Source organism: Salvelinus namaycush, chromosome 23, assembly GCF_016432855.1.
Source record: "Salvelinus namaycush isolate Seneca chromosome 23, SaNama_1.0, whole genome shotgun sequence".
In the NCBI taxonomy this organism is placed as follows: Eukaryota; Metazoa; Chordata; class Actinopteri; order Salmoniformes; family Salmonidae; genus Salvelinus; species Salvelinus namaycush.
This window is the reverse complement of record NC_052329.1, coordinates 18,743,024-18,760,980: the sequence shown is the minus strand read 5'-3', so window position 1 is coordinate 18,760,980 and position 17,957 is coordinate 18,743,024. Positions and strand designations below refer to the sequence as shown.

Below are 17,957 nucleotides of genomic sequence, written 5' to 3'. Positions count from 1 at the left end.
TTCATCTCTGATCTTTTAAGTGACGATTTGCCTTGCCGTTTTGCCAGGAGAACGGACCCTGATGAAAGAGTACATAAATAAGGGATGCAGAAGAGATGTCAGAGACGAGAAGAGTGAAATAGACAGAGGACGAGAAGGAAGGAGAGAGGATTGCACCCCGGGCTAGATCTCATTCCCATTACAAACTCTGGATCAGACTTCACATGTCATTAGAGGCGGTGTAAATCAGCAATTAGCCGCACAAATGAAGAAATGTCAGCCATTACCTGGAGCACAACAGACCATCAGGCCCTGTCACAGAACAATGCTACACACACACCCAAGACCACACACACACACACACACACACACACACACACACACACACACACACACACACACACACACACACACACACACACACACACACACACACACACACACACACACACACACACACACTCAGAAATCCTTCCCCCTCCATGTCAGGGGTAGTTGACTGAGTCTGGCAAGACGACGGCACTGAGGCGTGTGGCTCAATTATAGATATTTGTTGTAGTTTAGGCATGACGGCTGTCCTGAGAGGACATGTAGACACTGCATCCACAGCTCAGGCTCTCAGTTAAACACAGCACAGTGGATGGTGGAAGGAACTAAGGAGGGGGAGGAAAGGGAAAGAAAGAGAAATACAAAGAAAAAAGGAAGGAGAGTAAGAGAAGAGAGATTTTTGATGCCTGCGATGCGCAAGTACCCCCAAGAACACTTTGATGAAAGGGAAAGCCTCAGTCAGACAGAGAGGTGGAAATGGAAATGCATGACTTCTCTACCTCCCTTTTCCCTCAATCCCTTTGTATAAAACTGGATAAAATCACCATTCACCATATCCATTCACATGCATACATTATTTGCTGCAGAACCTCTGTATGCATGATTTAACTATGTCCCATTCCACATCAGAATGCCTGAATACTTGATTTATTTTGCCTTATTTTTGGCTCAAAACCACGTGCCCTCATTCAACGCCACCTGTCTATCTAAAACCCATTTAGTACTTTGGATATTTACATTTGGGCCTAACATGGGGAGTACACACACTGGAAGAGGAACATGATGAGAAGGAGAAGGAGACGGTGAAGGAGGAGGGGTTCTGAGCAGCAGGCCTTTTTCCAGCACATTCAACAGATTGGCCTAATTATGCAGCCACCAAAACAGAGGGCGATAATCCGCAGGCACACTGGCCTGTCAGCTTCCCACCACATTCCAGTACACATCCAGTGCCTAGCCTCCCTGTCAACAGGCAGCATGCATCTAGTTACGGGATAGAGAATTACACGAGTGCGATACGATCCAACGTGAACGCTGGGTGCCCCAGATTGCTCCCTGTCCAAGGGTTCCCAGAGTGAGGGATGCTGTTGTAAGTGGAGGAGATAGATGCACCCAAGACCTCAAAAGAAGGAGGATCCCTTTGGGGCTGTGCTTACAGTTAATGCATGTTATTTGGTTAGCCATAGGGCAGTGGTGTGAAGGGAAAGAAGAGAAGAGAGGCGTTAACATCCAACACTGAAACACTATCTGATGCTGCACGCTATGGGGATGAGAAAAGACCTGATATGAATTCTGTCTTCTACTGTGTTCATAAGAGCTGGAAAAAGTAACTTTGTAATTACTATGAATTCCTTGCTAGTAGTAACATACAATTCACAGAGAGACTTGGTAATGACACCTCATAATGAATGGTTGTTTCCTGTCTGCCACATAATTTTACCCCCGGAGCCAGCCACCCCCCCCCCCCCCCCCCATCCCCTCCCACTCTACAACACCTGGTGCGCGCTGGCTGTAAAAGAGCCCAGTGCGGTCGTACGGCGCCAGGTTGGAACAAACCAATTAGAGCAGAGCCAATTTACCCCTGTGGCAGCAGGTTACAGGTGCAGAGTGTTGTGTGTGAAAGTGTTACCTGCAGGAATGACAGCAAATGCTACCCCAGTGAGACCACCACTTTATCAGGCTGACTTGTTCATTTGCGTGAGGGCTGGTTCAGTAAGCAGGAGGGCTCCAAGTCATACAGAAATAATGAAGCCAGACTTATGAACAACAAATTACATTTCCCTCTCTACACATTGGAGGGGCCCCAGTCTGCATTTAGGTGTGTGTGTTCTTGTTTGTTCTGGTGTGTCATGGTTAGGGAGGCAAGGACTGAAGAACATATGTAGTTTGCTGACTGGATGTCTGCACCTTCTCTCTCTCCCTGACATTTACTATTTAAAGAAACAGAAAACGGTAAGGACTTGAAAACAGTGGAGATGTCTGGACCAGGGGAACAACAGGCATACAACTGAAGACAGCAGCTCTCCAGATAGGAGGTTGAGATGTATTCTGTTTCCAGGCCAAGCCTGGCTGTGTGAATAAACCGCAGCCCTCAAACTCCTGACAACAGTGGCATTCAAAAAGCCAACGTCTCCCGGAATAGGAGCCACCTGGCAGATCCCGTCACTGTGGAGAGCGACTTCCCAAAAATAAAGCCCAGTCGAGGCACAGCAAGACTCACCGCTTCTCCCTGGCCCCAGCTGAGTGAGCACAGTTGTCTTTTTACCTTCGCTGATGCCCCTTCTTCTGCCAGCCAACTGCTGTTTGTCTTATCCCCATGCTTTCCAAATCAAGTCTTTTTTTTCTTTTTGGGTCCGTGGGCTGGCTTCCTGCGACCAGTGTGTGGGAAGCCATAATGTGGTCGAGCCCGAGCAGAGCCCCCTACCCCCATCATCTGTAGTGCCCGCGGGCTGCCAGCACAGAGGGAGTAGGAAGCTGAGCTAACTCGCTCACTGCTATCTTCAACCCCCCCACCACCAAGAGAGGGCTATGTATGCTAATGAAACTCTGCAGATAAGCAAAGGCGGGCAAAAAAAGCAGAGGGAATTAAATCAAACTAACCCAGCATTAAAGAATAATAATAATAATAATAATGGCTTAATATTGTATACTGCCGCACAGCTAGACGTCCTGGTTATTGATGTCTCTTTTATGACAAACCTCCATTGAACAGAGTGGGACATTAATACCTGCCCTGTGGCAGGCTGGGGAATCAGCGCCAGGGAATATTCATTTATTTGCATAAGCGAACAGAAGTATGCTCAGTCAAAAAACATATACTTTAATAATGTCAAAATCCAATTTAGGGCCGTTATGATGCTTGGGAGCGTACGTCAACAATAACACTAGCTCTCACAAGCGATTCGTCATTATTGTTTTGTTTTTTATTGACGTGAATAGCTTCGGAAAGTGGGCCATAAAAGCGCTTATCCTTAACCTGATATTGGGGCAGTTTCTCTCCCACTTGAATGCTCGCCCACAGCCTGAATGTGGCACAGTGGGGAGAGACAGATGCCCTAGGTGCCACAGAGTGACAGAGGGGCTCAGATGGGCCTCGCTCGACCACCATTTTCTCAACCCGTTGGCAGTGCTTTGCCTCCATATGCTGTGGAGCACATGGGTGATTTGGGGCACTCAGCTGTTGCCTGCGGAGGTGAGTGTTGGGGTCTGTGAGTCCAGGGCTGGATGGCTGGGGACACTCTGTCTCTTTGGTGTTTACAGCTTTCGCTGTAAACTGGCAGCTCATACAAGCACTCATTAACTGAGTTGGAGAGCAAGGCTGAGAAGCCCAGAGCACAGGCACCAACTGGACCTCAGGCTGCAGCAGCCATGGATGGAGATGGATATGGGGGAGTGCGTTACCTCAGAGAGGACTCAGAGAATGTATTTCTCCAGAATACTTATCCTCCTGTCTTTGCTGTTGTTACACACTGTGCCTATGCCTATAGCAGAGGACAGAGCATCCCTCCTTGTAGACCAAGTCGTTCTGAGAGGTAGTTGCCACATCACATTGGGATAGGACTGGGAGAAGGTCCTTTTCTCTCTGACTCCATCTCACCACCGCTGACCCAGGAGAGATCTGGTTGATTCCCGACATATGCATGGCAACCGCTGACGTGCTCTCTATCATCATCATGATCGTTAGTGCTCTTCTCTCTCTGTTCCAGTACACTGAGCCGAGCTCCACAGCTGAGGTCTCTCTCCTCTCTTCACTCATCCCAGTATCTCATCTGTCCTCCGGCCTGGGTCTCTCTTCATCCCACTAGCTCATCTATCCAGCGGCCGGGGTCTCTCTTCATCACAGTACAGTAGCTCATCTTTCCTCCAACCCGGGTCTCTCTTCACTCTGCCCCCTCTAGGCCAGCGCTCAGTCTCTAATCCCCCTCAACACCTGTTAGCCTAGGGCCTGGCTTGCTGAGAGGTCCTCCACCAACACAATTGGAGCAAAAGAGCTTCCATTCTCCATGCGATGCGGGCGGCATCATCAAATGTGTTTGTGTGGGGGGTAGGCCAGGGACGTTAAATAGCATCTTTAAAAGCATCTGTGTGTGTTTGAGGGAAGAGGCTTGGATCATCACGAAAGGCCAAGCTGTTATGTTAACAACCTATGGCTATCTGTGTTTGTAATCAACATTTTCTAAAGCTCTCTAACATCCTCCACTTTTCCAGCAGTGGGTGGACATGCAGCATTAGTTGATTACATTTTTTCCATCCTTTTTTGAACATGATGGTTGCAAAGCAGCACAGCTGTGACAGATTGTTAAACCAGCGGGTCAATTGGTTGTTGGGAATAGCACAGGAACGGTAATGCATTAAATCACTTTCTTTATAATGCTGTGGCGTTAATGGGGGGGGGTAAAGGTAACTGTACTGCCATATGAAATAATAGTGTTGCCGTGTATTGGGTTGTTGTTGCTGCCTGATGGATTTTTAATATTCATTGCCGGGTCGTTCCGGAAGGGTGGATGTGGCAGCCACCTATGTCCTTTAAGATAGAGTCACTGTGGCTGAGGTTGAGGGCTTCGGGAGAACACAGGGTCAACGTTAACTTAATGATTGTTTGTCTGTGGCGCTGTCTTGCCTTGTCTGGGTGACTGGGACATCTCTGTGTGCTCTGTGACTAAAAGGTTTGCTCTAATTAACAGGGCAGAGGGCGGCAGTGTCTGGATGGAGAGGCGATAATCAGGTTAGAGAGGAGGGGGAACGAGGGCGCGCTGACCTGTGAGGAAGGATGGCGGGATGGAGGGAGGGTGGGACAAAGCTGCCGTCCCCAGGAACAGAGAGGAGGAAGCCACATTGATGACTTGGAGACGCTATGTGTCCTCTGAGAAGAGCTCATTACAGTGACCTTGGGTGAATCATGTCATAACGCGATAGTAGAGCATTAGAACCACAGCTTTTAGCATGACAAGGACTTGCTACCGATAAATCATTTACATAATTTTACCTTTCCATTTCATCTCACCCAGGAATTTATGGAGTGAACCTGAGAGTCCTGCTTACTCCTCTGTTTCTCTGAATTAGAGCATATTCTGTGAGCCAGTTTATGAATTCCTATTCATTTGCAGGTATGCCTAATTTGACACCTGCCTCATCATTTACAATTAGGCATTATGGGATGTAATTGGCCATCTGCCTCTGCCATCTTGTGTTCCTGGAGAGTGGCCATGTTGGTCTCCAGCTGTTTAGCATGGCAAGGCCACACTGAACCGTCAGATGGCCTGGACAGATCATCATACTCTACTGTTCTGACCACCGTCAGGAAAGGAAATAACAGGACAGACCGGCTGCTGCTATGAGGAACAATGTGGCAGTTGTATGTATGTTGAAATTAGAGGCATACAGGTTTTTAATAGATATTCATGAGGACTAGCATTCATTGTTCTGTAATTGCTGAGAAAATGGGCTCATTGTTTTAAAAACATGTGCTGAAGACAAAATAAGTATTGGTGTGCATGGGAGATTGTCTGACACACAGAAGGAAGGAGAGCGAAAGAATGACAGGAGAGGTGGAGGGATAGCAAAATAATGCTCACTCCTTTGTCCTCTAGCTTTGCAGGTACTATAATAGCACTGTTCTTTCTGTCAATCAATGTTCCTTCTCCTTATTGCTAAATCCTGTATTTAGCTCCCCTCCATTCCATGCACTGCCCATTGTGCTACAATGTATGCATCATTCTTAATAACAAAGCAAACATCTTGAGTGACAGTAACTTCTGTTTATTTCTATGAGTCATACACTATATATACAAAAGTATGTGGACACCCCTTCAAATTAGTAGATTCTGCTATTTCAGCCACACCGGTTGCTAACAGGTGTATAAAATCAAGCACAAAATCAAGCACACAGCGATGCATAGACAAACATTGGCAGTAAAATGACCTTACTGAAGAGCTCAGTGACTTTCAACATGGCACCGTCATAGGATACCACCTTTCCAACAAGTGAGTTCGTCAAATTTCTGCCCTGCTAGAGCTGCACAGGTCAACTGCAAGTGCTGTTATTGTGACGTGGAAATGTCTAGGAGGAACCAGGGCTCAGCCACAAAGTGGTAGGCCACACAAGTGCACAGAACCGGACCGCCAAGTGCTGAAGTGCGTAGTGCGTAAAAATTGCCTGTCCTCAGCTGTAACACTCACTACCGAGTTCCAAACTGCCTCTGGAATCAACGTCAGCACAGGTACTGTTCGTCGGGGGCATCTTGAAATGGGTTTACATGGCTGAGCAGCTGTACACAAGCCTAAGACCATCATGCGCAATGCCAAGTGTCGGCTGGAGTGGTGTAAAGCTCGCCGCCACTGGACTCTGGGGCAGTGGAAAAGCATTCTCTGGAGTGATGAATCACACTTCACCATCTGGCACCATCCGACGGATGATTCTGGGTTTGGGGGATAACAGGAGAACGCTACCTGCCCCAATTCATGGTGCCAACTGTAAAGTTTGGGGCAAGCACCTATGTGACTCCAAATTTGCCCAATGGCATATTCTTTAATCTATTGTTGTGTTTCTCCAAACTGCAGGTTCTACCTTCAGGCAATGAGAGTGCAGCAATCTTGTTTGTTATGCTTCCCTGCCTCTCTGTACAATATATTATTTTCAAATAATAACACTTTTTGATATTTTGTTGTGTATTATTTGATTTCATATTCTACACTACATGGCTTGGGGACAAGTTTGCGAATGATTTTGTCAACACTCAAGCATTCTTCCACATCATTTGCATACAGTATTTGGAAGTCATTGAGTGATAAAATCTTAGATGATCATAGAAGTGGACAGTATTGAAGTCTGGCTTGATAAATTCCTTCCTACCTAATAAATGCCTGCATCCTGCCATATTGTCAGCTCTCTTCAAAACAGAGGAGAGAAGAACGTGAAACAACATACTGAGAGTTCGAAGGCTCCTGAAGCTGTGTATTTAAGACCTGGCCAACTATGCCCTATGACCTTGGTGTCATACCATCCCCTCACACATTTAGATGCAGTCACATCTTCCTTCCACTGCACACTGCAACATCTGGCACATACTGCACCACGTGGGGTTAAGAGGCCGTGTACACACTCTACTTGCACCAGTAATAGTGAAGCATCTACTGCTCCACAACTCCCAATCTAGCTAGGGACTCTCTCTCTCTCTCTCCCCCTACACCCTGCTGCTCTGTGGAGTGTGTATCATGTTCAGCCCTGGTAATTAACTTACACTGGGGCTTCCTTCCTCCTTGAAACACACACACACACACACACACACACACACACACACACACACACACACACACACACACACACACACACACACACATACACACATACACACATACACACATACACACACACACACACACACACACACACACACACACACACACTTCTGCCATGCCAACGTGACCCATATTGACAATACCCGCCTGCCTGTCAAAGCCTGACAGCAGTCCCTCAGGGGGGCCCGGTTGGAGGAGAGAGAGTGCTGCCTTGCCTTGTATTACAGAACCCACACCAGGGTTAGCAAGGAATCAGCCTAATCATGTCAAGCCAAGTACTCCACCTGCTTAGCTTGATTCTGTGAATGTTCTTTAATAGCTTCACTCACACCTCATTCCTAATGGGAAAGTAAAAGCAAAACATGTAATCCTCTCGCAGCTATTTGGGAGATGTAATTACTATGAAAGTATTTCAGAAGCTGAACCAGATATATGCAGAGCGATGAAAAAGAGAAGTTAGAAAGTAAGTTGGAACATCTTTTGAAAAACGTACATTTTTATCTGGTCATCTCTTTACATTATAAGTCAAAATTGCATTGCAGATGCTATAGGGTAACAACAGACTCCGGTGAATTACATTACAATGCAATGTTGCCCAACAGATATTGTTTCAGATTTTTTCGTATTTTCTAGGTCAGACTTAATCTATTTTCCCTGACATCAATAATGTCTTGAAGGCTCCACAGTACTGTACGTGAAAAACTAAAATAACAATACATCAAACACTACAAACTCAAAGTTTCACATTAGTCTGATATTGGCCGGGGTTAAATCCGATCGGCCCTTTTCGGCCATGGACCATTTAAAAGCAATGTTACCGCGATCAAGGAGATCGCATTGAAGGTAAACGCTGCATATTTCAGCTCAATTGGAAATTAGCTTCTTGTTTATGCATGAGCTAATGCGTGTGTGTCATATGTTTGTGTGCAGTGTGTGAACCTGTGTGTGTGTGTGTCATGTGTTTGTGCACAATGTGTGTGCCTCTGTATGTGTGTGTGAGACGTAGGTTCCTGCCATACAGTAGAGGTGGGACTCAAACTGCTTGCGGTGTCACTGATACATGACATGACAGATGTGTTTGGACAGTGGGGTGCCGGCCCTGCCACACAGCATTAGACTCAACCTGCAAGAGAGGAGAGGAGAGTACAGGACTATTCCCACACAAGAAGTCCAATCATGGAGATAATAAGGCTACATCCACTGAGAGTTACAGTACAGTACCAGTATGGTTTCATTCACCTGAGTTGTAAAGAGTGTGAAATGGTTCTTGACTAGACTGCTGAGCATATCATGTGTTTTTACTTAGCACAGTAATAGTCGGCTTGGAAATGGTGAATGTGCACTGTTTAATAATTCTGAATATAAATTCATGATTGAGAGCAATTTGCTCTGAAAATCATTATTCTTTAATCGTTTGTATCATTTTCCTGGACATGATTCATCACTCATTTATCACAGGAGTTGAATAGCAGAATAGGCGTGGGACATTGACAGGTTTGGCAGGTATCCTTTCTCTGACAGGGGTTTTCATGTTTCTTTCTTGTCTCTCTTTTGACCCAGTCTGAGCAGAGCGCCACTCAGTGAACTACAAAGCAGCCCATTGTAGATAGAAATCTCCAATCCGACATTGGAGGACTCTTAAAAAATTCAGTATGCACAATGAATTATGGAATGGCGTAATGAAAGTGGTGGGGGACTTTTCTTCTGCACACACAAGTCCAAAGGAGTCATCCTATCTCCCATCTGCCCCATAAAAGAATGGACTTGGACACATAATGAACATACACTTTTGTCCCCATTATCAGTTCACCTGAGGATTCCCGGAGCCGTTTTTATTGTGTTGAACGAGAGCAATTACCCTCAGTACCAACCTCAACTCAACATAACGCCACTGATGGAGAGGGACCAAGATGAGACCTGCAAATAACCTTGGAAAAATGGGACTCTTATTACCATAAAATTAATTGCCACATTTATTACATAATAAGCGCATGGACATTTATGTGAGCAGAGGGAAACCTTTGCTCTGTATGGTGTGGAATATGATTACACATGGTTAATTACCATATAGGAATTAATTAAAGTGCAGAGGCCAGTTTATGAATACTTAAAACCTGGGGAAATCCAACAGTGTGCGATGCCATCTCAACTGAAGCAGTTTATTTTGTAGTTTTTTCTTTGGCTCTTCTTTTCCAATTAGATGAAATGATACTGTTTAAATTGGGTGGCTGTTAAATTGTTACTTTATTAAAACAGTTTTTTATATATATATATAAATAGCTCAAGAAAAGCTTGCTGGCTGGTGTTTGGGACACAAGAGCCAAGCCCCCAATACTATAGAAACACATTGGCTGTTTAATTAATTTCACGCCAGTGGAGGACCAACTGGCTCTACATCTGAACAGAACACAAGCTGTTTCTACCTCCCCCAAACCCAGCGGAAAGCAACAGACAAAATCCTGAGCAAACATGAATGAGATCAAACCCTGAAGTTAATATTGGAGTCGATTGCTTACAATGCTATGCACGAATGTTGGCGCTTTATGTTTGCTCTGGTTTCATATCTTCCCTGACGGGCACAGGCAGCCCACTGAGATGAATGCCTACCGGAGGAACTGATCTCAGTCTGGCTGCATGTGCTATATGAGTGATATGGCACAACATGGTGTATGGTGTTATGTTAGGCTCGGTGGCGGGCGGGTGCGAGCAAGCGTCTGGCCTCCTCTCTCTCAGGCTTGTGGACAGATCAGACCTGAGGGAGTGTCTCTGATGTGTGCCGGCTGTCTACACCGCTACGGTCACGGCGGAGGTCAGTGCCGGTTGGCCCCAGGCTAAAGCTAAGGTCTCCTCTTTTAATGTCAGGATCACAGTGCTTTCTCTCCCCTCTCTCTCTCTTTCAATGTATCTGTCTCAGACATTCTTACTCCCTCCCTGTCCCTGCATATCTGTCACATACTCATACATGATATTCATACACAACACTCATACATGATACTCATACACAACACTCATACATGATAATCATGCCTTCCAGCTCAAAATCCTGTAATGCAAATCCAAATCACTAAAATGCACTTAAAAAAAATAATTAATACATTGCTCATCACGTGTCAGATGATAGACCCTAATGCTTTTTCACAACTGACCACTACACTCAGAAGCTGAGCAGCCCATTCACAGTGAGACGGCATCAGACTGTCCCAAACAACATGAACAGGCTGCTAATGTATCCGAGCAACCGCTCACTGGCCCTGGCTGCCGTGACTCATAGCTGTCGCCATGGCGATTTGCATCTTCTGATGACAAGCTGTCCACCTTTGCAAGCTTTGAGTCATGGTTTGGCTGACACGCTACAGACTCACACAAGGGAGGTGGTCTACGTATTAATTTATCAGCTCTGATCCTCCTTAGGATCCCAGCCCTTTCATGTTCCCCACGTTGGAGTCTAACGAAAACGCACATGTGCAGCTCTGGAGTTAAGAGTGGTTCTAACATCATACCAGCCAGGAGGGATGTGCCTTCTTTCCGGTGCATTTACACATACCTTTCAAAACCACAGAGCCGCGGGGGGGGGGGGGGGGGGGGGGGGGGGGGGGGCTGAGGATGACGAGAATGAGAAGCCATATCACAATATTACAACCACCTCAGGTCTGCCTGATACTGCAGTCTAATTGGCCAACCCCCCCTGCGGCCAACCTCTCTTATTAGACGTTTTGACAATGTGAGAGAGTGGATACAGTATATAGTGCTGACCGGCATAGGAGTCATGACTCACCAATGCACAGCAACATGGTGACTGATGTAGAGAGATATTCCAACAAAGGTCATGTCCACAGTGTGTTTGAGATGTAAAACCATAGATTTAAGTGAACTGGTCAAAGGAGGCCTGCCTATCTGGGTGAATATATACTCCATGCAGGCGTGTAGAAACAACACAGTTGAAATCTCCCTGCCATCTCAACCTACTGCCTCTCAGTGTGTTTGTCGTTACTCTCCAGGAGCATGGAATCAAATGGAGAGAGTATATTTACCTCTCAAACAAAGCACTGGGTTAGAAATCGTCTTCAAGGCTTTGGTTTCCATGCATTCATAAACACCTGGGGCCATGAGAGCATTTGTTTGATCAGTTATTTTGGGAGATTTGAGAGATATCAGGTGGGAGGTAATGTGACTCGGTGGCCCTATATGTGTATCTAAGACAGTTTGAACTGCTTGAACTGTTTTGAAGAGGCTACACAGGTCTGTCTTATTGAGAACGGAGAGGTAAAAGGCAGTGTTGTGGAGCTGTTTTATCAGTATTGGCAAAGCATGGTGTATTCTCCTCACTGATGTTGATTGGCACTTCAAACTGTGTATTACTAACGCATTGCTCTCCAGCACAATCCAGGCACTACCCTAATGGGAGAAGCATCTAGCCTGGAGGTGTGGGTTTCTGCCCTACGGCTGTTTTGTGCTGTGCTGGAGTTTTGGCCTGCAGCAGGAGAATCAAAAGCAGTATCAGGTGCCATGCCAGGTCTGGGTTCCACACTCGGTTGCACACTGCCGTGCTACCAGCCATTTAACCCTAATTAACAGCCTAAAGTCCACTCTTCTGGTCCAGCCTGCAGCACCCCTGGCCTGAGAGAGAGAGAGAGAGAGAGAGAGAGAGAGAGAGAGAGAGAGAGAGAGAGAGAGAGAGAGAGAGAGAGAGAGAGAGAGAGAGAGAGAGAGAGAGAGAGAGAGCGCGCTGCATGGCAGCATAGATCCTGATGGTAAAGGGGAGCATACTGAGAACAAGAAAAGATAGCAGGACAACGTTGGCCAAGAAATCCTAAGTGACTGATGAGATGTGAAAGAAAGGTAATTACTTAAGCAAATCTCTGTAAACTAGGAAAAAAATGATGCTGTGTGGCTGCATCTGTGAGCTGGGCCCTGAATGGCAAACCAACCCAACATCCCAGAAAGATAGGGGATCACTGTTGAGAATTACGCTTTCCCTTTATCAGGCCGACTAAATCCAATAATAGTCCCCGATATACTGTCTCCGACATTCCAGAAAAGGTGAACTCCTTTATCTGCTAAACACTGCAGAAGCCACTGAACCAGTCTCTTCATAAGCTCTATAACCCGATTCCCCCTCTCCCCCCTAAACTCCTAAACCGAGTGCCGTGCTAATCGACGGGAAAGAGGCGAATAAAGCCACGTTAATCCATTCTGGAATTACGGGGGAGAACAAATTAAGAAACCTCAACTCATTAGCTGAGCTTTAATTTGCCGCCCCTCCTGGGGTTATCCCTAAACTCAGCCTCTCCAGTTAATTATGGCAGAGCCAGGCTTGTTGTGGTGTGTTTGTCTCTTCTGTCGGGCGGCTAAGGGGCAGCCATGACCCCGTAAACACATGACCAAGAAGACAGGTCCCAGAGAGAGTCGATGAGGAACTAAACAGCGTTTTACCTCATTTAAACTCAGAAACGTCTGACTAGGGTTGCAAAGGGAGGTTATATTATTGTAAACAGAATTTTGGTTTTATGGATTTTATGTAATCTATCACAAGACATCTATGGGTCCTTTTGGGTACTTTAGATTATCACAGGTGTTTGTAATTATCTCTGGCCCTCTGTGTGGCCTAATCACATGTAAAATATGTGAAATAATTAATGGAATGACATTTCAGGTCAGTGTGTATTTGTTTTCAGTGTTTTGGCGTCAAACTGGTGGCAATCATTGGTTGGAAGAGTTGCAGAGTTAATTGAAAATTATGCCATTGTTGAGTAGATACTTTAAAAAAATTATTAGTCTATTTTCTCTTGACCCATATGGTCTATTTACTAGAAACTCATGGTCAATATGTACACAGATATAACAAATAATTACTACATATGATTTTTATTTGTCAAGTTTTCAAGTATTAATGACCAAAGTTACAATAGATTGCCATCGATAGATTGCCATAGATTTTCTGTTAATAACCAAAATTACTGAAGATTGAGGTAACTTTGGTAAACTACCGGTAGCTTGCATACTTCTGACAAATCTTAGCTAAACTTGTATTATGGGATGGGCTGGCTACAGGGAGTTCTGATGCATATAAAGGCTGGTTAATATGTTGGTGTGTATGGGTATGTGTGTTTCCATTTTGAGGAAAATATGCCCCTCATGAAATGCTAAACATATTTGATGAAAAACGTGCATACATTTTTTCTCTCTCTTTTTTTTGGTTGATGGGAAGGTTTTGAGGGATGCGTGTGAGGAAAACGTTGGTTATCAGCCCTGTCTCTGCAACTCTCAGATGAGGTGAAATCAGAGATATTAAAAGGTAAAGGCAGGAACCTTCTCAAGTATTCACCTGCACTGAGCCAGGTGTTGTAAATTACTTACAGGCTTTGGTGTTTTTCCCCTATCTCTGAATATTGATCTGTGCAAACGTATGACAATACCTTTGCAGGAGATGACTGGCTTGTGAAGGAGGAACCAAAGGAGCGGAAAATAAGATTGGAGCAAACCATGGAAGTGCCCTAAATTCCTTTTGAGTGTTTACACATATGAATATATTATAGTTGAATGCAACTTAAAGAGGAGAACTGACTAAACATGGAGCCAGATTAAAGTGCGTTAAGACACAACGAATACACACAGAGCTACCACAGCATATACATTAAATTGTACATCATGTCTACCAATGATCAATCTATGACTCATTTGCTACAATTTTGTTGTAGCTGACCTGATTATAGTGCTCTTTGTCCTCAGCCTGTACCTGCTGGTTGTACACCTGGAAGTGGAAATCAAGAAGAACCATGTTTGATGAGTTGCCATTGTGTTTGCCATGGTGTATAGAAGTATGTCCACAAAAAGGACACACTTACAAAATGAAACACTGCTCCAAATGGATTTGCTGGAACTCAAATAGCATTTATCTCTTGACACCGGATGGATAAAAAAAAAAAAAACTCCCAAAATATCCTTTCCTCTGTTATTGAATGTTAAAATAAAATAAAAAAATCTGTAATAATGAAAGTTCTCTGTTGTGAACTAGCTTCATCTGTCATAAGAGCAGTTGAATAGCTCTATGAGCTGTGTGGATAGATTCATTGAACTCTGCCATTACATTGGTGATAAGCCACTGATGAGTACCACTCCATGTACTCATCTGTCCCAGCGACACATGCAGTGATTGTTGTAATCAGCACAGGCCCTCCAGGAAGACTAAATTGGACACCATGCAATACCTGTTCTAATTTGTTGTTGTTTATGCGCCACTCATACGTAACTCGGCAGTCCGCAATCACCATGGTGATAATTAACCCACGCTTGGCAGCCCAAAGGATGTGGCTGACGTGTGCCACTGCTCTGAAGCCCAGACCCTTCCTCCTGCACCTCGCTGTGAACTCATTGATTTCCAGGCTGCTGGGGTTAGTGTGGGGGCCGCTGGGCATGGATCTCCCGCCAGACTAACGAGGTGTGCCATGACAGCCCGACGGAGGAGCCAGGACCAGCTCACGGTGCGTGCGGTCTGTCAGATGGCAACGCATGTCTAGGCCAATCTCTCAGTCCCTGCATCATACTAGAGCCATTAAATCAAATCAAATCAAATGTATTTATATAGCCCTTCTTCCATCAGCTGATATCTCAAAGTGCTGTACAGAAACCCAGCCTAAAACCCCATTAGGGTCTTATTACAGACAGAGGTCAATATCCTCTGAAGTCCTGATAAGCATTTCAGTGATTATGTGAGAGTAACAACAGTGGTGAAACCCTGGTGTCTCTCCGCTATGTCTCTGCCCGGTGCCATTAATAAGCCTGGTGCCATTAATAAGGGCCTTTTCCATTATGTTGATATGCTGCAATGATACAAGGAAACTAGCTTTTAGGTGGCAGTGAGGATGGATGAGGGAAGAACGGCAGCAGAGTGAAAGAGAGGAGGCGAAGGGTGATGTTGCTTGTGCATAAGCTTTACCTTTATCACATTGATAGTTCGAAGTCATTATATATTTTTTAAGTATAAAGGTGCAATGTAATGGAAAGAGACTGGGAGAAACAACAGAAAACTTATTTTGATATCAGTAATGACTTTCTCCACTCAGATGATGTACTGTATGAATCAGTTGTTTTGCTTGTCTCGTCATTGTTTTTCAGATTGATTTGTTCTCTTTTTTCTGTTGTCTGATGGCGTTGTATCTTCTGTCAGAGGTATGGGAAAACCATTTTCATTTCAGGAAGTCTATGGAGAAAACCATTTAACCATTTTTGGTTTCAGGTAGAACCCTTTTGGGTTCCTTGTAGGACCCTCTGTTGAAAGGGTTCTACATGGAACCAAAAAGGGCTCTTACATGGAACCAAAATGATTCTACCTGGAATGAATAAGGGTTCTTCAAAGGGTTGTCCTATGAGCAAATCCCAATTACCTCTCGTTTAATCTGACCTGTACCGAGACCTGTACCGAGACACTCATCTCCATGGTCCTCTGAAAACAGCATCTACACTCATTCCAGGAGGTCGGCCTTTGCAGAAATAGTCTGTCTTTAATACCTGCTCCTTGTTAGCGCTCAAACTGGGGTTAATTAACCAAAAGGAGGTTAAATTAAAGGATTGGGATTTAATTGGCGACATGCTGGATTAAAACACCCAGGCTGTTTTTCTCAGACCTAGTCATTCTTATACCCGCCTGCCTCAAAATCCCTAGCCCTAGCCCAGCATAATTGTCTGTGTGCGTGAGTGTGTGTGTGTGACCCCTCCCTCACTACATAAAGGTCACCATATTGACTAGTGATTCCTATGTGGTTACAGTATGTGCTTCTCTCCCATGGGGTTTCTGTTTGAACAGCACTAATGAATGGCATGGCCAGAATTAGAACACCTGTCACATATTACATCTGATATGGTAGCACTAAAAGAAAATTAGCATTAGCTACCTCAAAGGCATGTAGCATGTACCCTATCGCTCAAAGGGAGCAGAGTGCAGTAATGAATGCTTAATTGACATGATCAGCTAATGGGCAGCACACAGCTACTGACTCTGTTAATACAAATTCAAGTTTGTTTTATCTCTAATCATACGTGTTTCAATCAACATTAACACATTGTTAGGATATAACTATTTCTAACGTAGATATACGGTTTCAAATGGACTGCTTGACAGCGTGGATAATGGATGTGCTTTCATAGGTATGTAGCAGAGCTCTATGTGTAAGATGTATCATGGTAGAATTTTATTGAATACACTGAGGACAGACCTAAACATGCATGGCCATAAACATGAATCACCACACCACTTTCGTGTGAGGGGCCGGGCAGGATCCGGGGTGAAACCTTTTTATAATAACAGGTTTGGGTGTTTTATTTGTGGCATGCCCTTGTGACATCACCACATTCAAATGTGTGAAGGAGAAATGTAAACGAGTTCTCCACTCCCACCTCCACTGTCTTCTCTCTGTCTCCCCCAGGACTGCAGACAGGCAGCGGTGGGTGGGAGTGTGTTTGTGAAAGGAGGGGGGATATATAAACACGGTAAACACAGTGCCACACATCCTCTCCTCAGGGAGAACAAATCATCCAGACGTATCTGGCCTTCGCAGAGGAAAGACCATGGACCAAATCTAAATCACTGAATAAATATTTACCTGTGCAACGGCCCCCTCACATCCACAAGCACCCACACGCATCCACAAGCATCCACAAGCATCCACAAGCACCCACAAGCATCCACAAGCATCCACAAGCACCCACAAGCATCCACAAGCATCCACAAGCACCCACAAGCATCCACAAGCATCCAAGCTCTGCCCCTTCTTCCTTTTCTCCGAACACACACACATCTATCAAAATGAAAGCCTGCCACATTTCATTTGCAAAAGTGCCTCTCGACAAACGATCCGCCAGGGGAGGAGAGATGAAGCAGATTGGCCAGTCAGTCTGTTTAAGGACAAAGGTAGCGTGATGATATCTCTCTGCAGCTAGCACATCAAAGCCAGCGGTTGTTGTCGCCACCTGTGCTTGTTGCTCAGGGAGGTTACTGTTCAGTCTTTCAGCTTTAGTTAGTTTCACTTCAGAGCAACTGCCTCCGGTAACTAATGGCATCCACTAGCCTTGCAGTGACAAACCTGCTCTCCATGAAGACTCCAGGAATGTTTATGTTGCCAGCCACGTGCCTCAAACATCCCTGAACATCCCTGTTCTGCTTGCCTGTAATTGTCCAGGACGTCGCTGCATTTTCCTAGCCATTTTTTCTATCCTTTAATCGGCCTTCCCACATGGTGTACCCATTCCCCCTGTTAGAAACTGGTTCCCTGAGTCAACAGAATGAGGACATGGCAGCAGCTGGATACAGGGATGCCTTTTATGTATTTCTGAAGGAGAGACACCTCACAGAACAAGCG

The 17,957-nt window shown here is 45.1% G+C and overlaps 1 protein-coding gene across 1 annotated transcript in view; it reads right to left on the bottom strand.

The window, feature by feature from the left end:
• The window catches only part of LOC120018512 (kin of IRRE-like protein 3), a 133,680-nt gene that overhangs the window by 100,736 nt on the left and 14,987 nt on the right, over positions 1–17,957 (bottom strand). The window lies entirely within an intron of this gene.